Source organism: Austrofundulus limnaeus, unplaced genomic scaffold, assembly GCF_001266775.1.
Source record: "Austrofundulus limnaeus strain Quisiro unplaced genomic scaffold, Austrofundulus_limnaeus-1.0 Scaffold54, whole genome shotgun sequence".
Lineage (NCBI taxonomy): Eukaryota > Metazoa > Chordata > Actinopteri > Cyprinodontiformes > Rivulidae > Austrofundulus > Austrofundulus limnaeus.
The window spans coordinates 659,365-665,627 of NW_013952456.1; the positions used below are offsets into that span (position 1 = coordinate 659,365).

A 6,263-nucleotide genomic window follows, 5' to 3' on the forward strand; every position below is an offset into this window, starting at 1 on the left:
ACATTTGAAATATATGAGTTTGTATGTAATGTATGAATATAATATACAAGTTTCACTTTTTAAATGGAATTACTGAAATAAATCTACTTTTTCATGATATTCTAATTTTATAACCAGCACCTGTACTGTATTGGCTCTGTTTGATAGGACAGACTGAGCAGAGGGTTCATATACAGTATTTTGCTAACAGACAAGACAGGGTTGACTCCAATAGCAGAGTTTTATACCGCTTTTCCACTAGTGGCACTTGGTGTAGTATTTGTACGGTTCCAAGCCATTTCSATTAGGCCAGATTTTTGGAACCAGCCCTTTTTTTTTCGTACCTACTTCATTGCAGTTCCAAGCGGTCCCAGTCAACACCAAAATGTGACATCAGAACACTGTTCGTCACTGATTGGCTCGGGGGTGGAGTCACTGGTTTTGTCTGAGCTGCCTTTACAACAACAACTCGATGCGCCATTTTTTCAATAGTAGCAGCGACATTAGTTGGGTTTCCATTCAATTTTTATTCAATTTTTTAGTGAATTTTTAAAATTTCAGAACTTATGTGGCAAATGGGTTTCTATCTCTCATTTTGCGCATTAACTCTTTTTTGAAAAACCCAAAAACCACCTCCACCAACTGCCCAAAACATACCCACTGGAACCGGACTGGAACGTCAATGGAAAAGTAACTGAACTGACTCGTTCTGGCACTAATAGTGGAAAAGGGGCATTAATACCTTTCATGCATTCAGAACTTGCAGTATGAGTTGGGAATGACACTTAGCTACTAACATACCAAAATCTATCATCAGATACTTTGCTAACACAACCCACAAACGCAGATACAAGCAATGATCACCCTTTTGTTTTTGTCAGCAGGCAATACTGTATATCGTGCCTGACACTCACAGGAATTATATAATTAGAAATTTAAACAAGATCATATATGAAATAACTTTTTCTGTCACCCATTTGATCCTTTAAGCACAATTGCTGAACTTGTAGTGTTCATCCATCATCATCATCATCATCATCATCATGAGAAAGAATATAAATAAAACCACACTGAAAGCTTAACTGACATGAAAGGTGATAGAACACTTCACACGTGTGCCTCCTAATGCATGAAAAGAGACAGAATATGGTGACACTGCTGCCATAGGAGAGCAGTGAGATACAGCTGGCGCTAATTGAGCCACACTGTGCCCTCTCAGATCACAGGTTGCCATGGCGTTTCCAGGGTGATGAGAACAGTGTTAGAAATGCCATTGTTTAAACAGCGCCTGCCTCAGACACTTGTAGGCTAATCTATGCAGGAAAACATGGGCTTTGAAACATAAAAAGGGGTTTCTGTTTACAGCTAAGCTGAACTTATAGAGAAAAAAAGTGAAAGCACACATAAACTCCTGTCAGCAGAAGGACCCTTTAGATTTCTGAAAACCCTTGTCTGAGCTGAAAAACTACTACAACATAAAATATCTTTTTATTTGTTATTCCTAAAGTCAGAGTTATGCTCCAAAGTGTATTTGATCCCATTATACTCTTCACCGGTGTACACAGACACAGAYATACAGGCTATAATTACAATAAAAATGGGAGGTCACCACCAGTTCTTTGGCAGCAGCAGGATGTGCAAAGATCCAATGAATATTGTGTTTTACAAATGTGCAAATATTGTTTAAATGACAGAAAACTAAACTAGTTTAAATACAGCTCCTGACTTTTGCTGGAAGTTCAAATTCAAATAGGAGACCCACACAAACTAACAGAGAGGGTCTCTTGTATCTTTTTATGCTTCCTGTTGGATTAAGGTTTTACAGTAAAACAGACTTTTGCTTCTTCAGTCAGCAAATTAAGCGCAATCCTGATGACGGCTCCTCTGGATCTGCAGTATACAAGTTTCTACTGTATTTTACACAATGTTGTAAAAAGTATCACAAAGTGATACTTGAGTACAAGTATCTTACCAAAAAATTACTCTGGTAAAAGTTAAAGTCTCCTTTAGGAATATTACTTGAGTAAAAGTCTTAAAGTATCTGATATTTTTGTACTTAAGTATTAAAAGTAAAAGTATTGATTTAAAATGAGCGGTTAGAATTTCTGTAATGACATTTATTAGGAGGTGACCTCCCCCCAAAATAATGCAGAAATGACTGTCGTATTAAAATAATTAATTTATATTAAATTTAGGATGCACTAGTCCAGCTGTTTCAGTTTATATACATATATCAAAGCTGCCCAAACCTTTTCTCCAAAATGAAAATCTATCTGAGGGCTGCGGCCAAATGCAATAATATAATTTATGAAATACAAATACTTCTTAAGTACAGTCCTTTTATTTTAATGATTATGTCCTGCTGGAGTGTGACATGATTTGTTTGTGTACAAACTAATACGCTATCAGAGTTTTATATAATTATACTTCTCACTCAACCACGATTAAATTAACTCTGTCTAGGAGGCACAATTTATATGGATAGTATTTATTTTTTACAATAACAAGCTGGAATGTAAACAAGCAAAAATGAAATAAAAGTAACGACTTTCTACTTCTTGTCTTTTTAAAAAAATGTAAGGAGTAGAAAGTACAGATAATTATGTGAAAATGTAAGAAGTAGAAGTAAAAAGTAGGCTGAAAAATAATTACTCAAGTAAAGTACAGATACCCAAAAATTCTACTTAAGTACAGTAACAAAGTATTTGTACTTAGTTACTTTACAACTCTGATTTCACAATATATTGTACCTTTCTGCGGGAGGGAAATCTCACAGGAAGCCAAGCTTAATACCATTAGGCAAAGGGACTGTAAAAGTGCAATCTTTTACTAAAACTGTTCTGAAAAAAAAAAAAAAAAAATCTGGTAGCTGTCTACTCAAGGTAAAATGCTAAAGGTAAAGTATGCTGAGGTATCTCACTGGGATGTGACAGCTGGCGATTAGCTGACAAACAGCATTCACAAGATAACCCCCAAAATGTCTTGTAACATTCATGGTTTTCAGTTTGATCAAGTGAGGAGCAAGGGCCTGCATCTTGATGCTTACACTTTAAACATGTTCAAAAAATGAGCATGTAACGTATATGACATATATTAAATTTATATATAAATATATTAAATTTGGATCTCATAATAGACAGTATGTTGTGCTGACCCTTTCTGATCTAGATCAGTTAGTATTGCACAAGTAAAGGATGAAATAAACTGTGTTTTGAAGAGTGAATGGCTGAAATTTAGTTTTTCTGTGTGCATTTTGTGTACTCGTGTGTCTATTAGGGGGAGGACGGTTATAATATTTTTTAAATGATCAAATAACTTTTCAAATATCAGACCTATTTACCTTTAAAGTCAGGTTTATTTAATTAAAAATACATATTTAGACATCTTGAGGGGGATTTCTTTGCATACTTTGTTCAGTTTAGGCAGATGTTTTTACTATACTTAATAAACCAAATCTGTGTTACTTTGTTCTTTATAAATACTTGTGATCAGTAATATTGTGGAGTTACTGCATATGACATAAATTACATTAATTTGAGAGAAGACAGTCCATGAGTCCAAGTGTTTGCTTAATAAGTAGCAGCCATTATTAGTGTGTTGTTGTCAAAAAAGAGAGCACCTTACAGCTGTCTATCCAAGCCTAGCTTTTTAGAAGATATGTTGTCCTTTTCATAAATGTCCTGAAGGACACCATTATTCTGTGAGAGAGAACATTTTGCATTTTCCTCTAAGCTAATAACAATAAAAAAAAAACTCATTGCACACTGGCAGGATGGTGCAGGCCCTTCCATTTGTACCTCAAGTGACAAGTGCTGTAGTTAGAGAATGGAAGGAGTCAGCCCTGTCACAGGGAGCCAGAGGAGGTTGGCATTTTGAGCAGTGGAGGTTACCTATTTACACAGAGCTATGAGGCTGATGCTAACTGCCTACGCCAAAGTGCTGCGAGCTGAGAGGTCGGCTGCAGAAGACAATAACTCAATGACTGTACAGCTTTCACTGCATTACCATAAAATATGTTTTAAAGTGTGCAAATGTACCAGAGCAAAGCCATTTCTGTGTCCTGAACACCTGGCTGCATGCTCAGATTTGAAGCCTGGATGTATTTCTGTGTGAATTCACAGGTACTGTATGTGTGTTGGCAGGTGCTTTCAGAGTTAACATCAGGCTTTATCGTCTCATGTCTGAACAATAAGTGCTCCTATATACATTTGCTTTTGTATGTGCTTGCCTATGTGAGTGTTTCAGAGTGTGTGGCATACTGTGGAATGCTAGCATGTGTCACATTAGCCACGGGGCGCTGTCGGCGGGGCCTGGTGGTGGCCCGCTGAGGTTTATGAAGTGTCACTCAGTCGCCGCGGCCATGAATCAAGTTAATGTTGCAGATCCCATCTCTTCAGTTGTCCTGCGCTCCCGGTGGAAGAACAACATTTGAACAGCGTGATTTGGCCCCAGTGAGAGGCTGATGCCTGTTTAATATGTGTTTTGAATGCTCTGACTGACTGATTTCTTTAACAGGAAGTGGGAAAGAGAATGAGATAGACCCAGAGAGACAGGCTGCTTTATTGCCTGTGATCTGAAACAAGATGGAGGCTCCCAGAGAAGAAAAAAAAATACACCAGGAGGAAGACAAGGAGTCAGAGGCTGCCAGTGGTGTCATTTTGATTTTCAAATGATTGTAGGAAATTTGTGCTGTAAAAGTGTATACAGTAAGTGGCAGATAATCTATTTGTAATGTTTGCCTATACAAACTGAATTTTAGAGACTATACTGCAGCATTATCAAACATATGGGAATTACTTTATTTCTTTAGGAGAAATTTGAATCAGCCACAATTAGTATCAGCAGTTCAGTCTTTATTAAAATATAAAACTAAAAATTGTTGCAACTYTATTTGTCTACATCAGTGACTGTAGGTTCCAACATATTTGCAGTGTTGTATAAAGTACCTCAAAGTTATACTTGAGTAAATGTACAAGTATCTTACCATAAAATTACATTAGTAAAAGTTAAAGTCTCCTCTATGAATAGTACTTGAGTAAAGGTCTTAAAGTATCTGATTTTTATTTGTACTTACGTATGTATCAAAAATAAATTTAAAGGTAAAACCAAAGTAAAAGTAAAACCACACTGCTCTTCCTGAATCTGAGATTCAACTATCCAACGGACCCTCCTCTCTAGGACCCCTGAATAAACCTTACCAGGGAGGCTTAGAAGTGTGATCCCCCTATAGTTGGAACACACTCTGTGGTCCCCCTTTTTGGCGGCATGACGGCTCAGTGGTTAGCACCGACACCTCACAGCAAGAACGTCTTGGGTTTGATCCCAGTTTGAACCTGGGGTCTCTCTGTGTGGAGTTTGCATGTTCTCCTCATGCTTGCGTGGGTTTTCTCCGGGTACTCCGGTTTCCCCCACCCCTAAAAACACGTACAATAGGATGCCTTCAGGCCCAGGCTGCCCTTGAAAAAGAGGTCTGAAATCTCAGTAAGACTTGCCTGGTTAAATAACAGTAAATAAGTAAATAAATAATTTTTTTAATTAACTAATAACAGGGACTACCACCCCAGTCTGCCAATCCAGGGGAACTGCCCCTGATGTCCACATGATATTGTAGAGTTGCGCCAACCAATGCAACCCCACAACATCTAGAGCCATAAGGAACTCCGGGCGAATCTCATCCACCCCCGGCGCCCTGCCACCGAGGAGCTTTTTGACCACCTCAGTGACCTCTGCACCAGGGATTGGAGAGTTCGCCCTAGGGTTCTCAGGCTCTGCTTCCTCATGGGAAGCAGCATTGGATTGAGGAGGTCTTTGAAGTATTCTGCCCACCGACCCACAATGTCCTGAGTTGAGGTCAGCAGCGCACCATCCCCACCATAGACAGTGTTGGTGGTAAACCGCTTTCCCCCCGACACGCCGGATGGTTGACCAGAATCGCCTCGAAGCCGTGTGGAAGTCTTTTTCCATGGCCTCTCCGAACTCCTCCCACACCCGAGTTTTTGCCTCATCGACTACCCGAGCCACAATCCACTTGGACTACCGATACCTATCAGCTGCTTCCAGAGYCCCACAGGCAAAAAAGACCTGATAGGACTCCTTCTTAAGCCTGACAGCATCCCTCACTGCCAGTTAAAGAAAAAAAAGTCAAAGTATAGAGTAAAAATGAGCAGCTAGATTTTTCAAAATGACATTTATTGGAAGGTAATTTCTCCAAAAAAATTTTTTTCTAAAGGCGTGCAGCTGTGATTGATTGTATACAAATTATATGTGTGTGTGTGTGTGTATAT

At 38.6% G+C, this 6,263-nt stretch overlaps 1 protein-coding gene across 1 annotated transcript in view; it reads right to left on the reverse strand.

Annotated features, from left to right (window-relative positions):
• Window positions 1-6,263, reverse strand: part of znf407 (zinc finger protein 407) — a gene marked incomplete in the record, with an annotated part of 254,368 nt that overhangs the window by 1,863 nt on the left and 246,242 nt on the right.